Source organism: Penaeus monodon, chromosome 27 (genome assembly GCF_015228065.2).
Source record: "Penaeus monodon isolate SGIC_2016 chromosome 27, NSTDA_Pmon_1, whole genome shotgun sequence".
Taxonomy (NCBI): Eukaryota; Metazoa; Arthropoda; class Malacostraca; order Decapoda; family Penaeidae; genus Penaeus; species Penaeus monodon.
Window position 1 is genome coordinate 21,454,253 of NC_051412.1, and position 244 is coordinate 21,454,496.

The following is a 244-nucleotide window of genomic DNA, read 5'->3' on the forward strand; positions in this document are numbered from 1 at the left end:
ACACTGCCGAATATGGTGACTAACGGTATGTGAATATCCTACTGTCAGACTGATATGTCAGTTATGTCCAACAAATCTACTTTCAGTTCTCAGCCCTTCCACGTTTGTTATCAGCTATTACGTCATTTTCATCCCAATCCATTTATATGTTACCCTCATTCCAAGCATAACTACACCGTGCTGTCCTATATGACTGTTCCCTGCGCTGTTCTCAAGAGACACCATCCAGGAAAAAAATCACTGA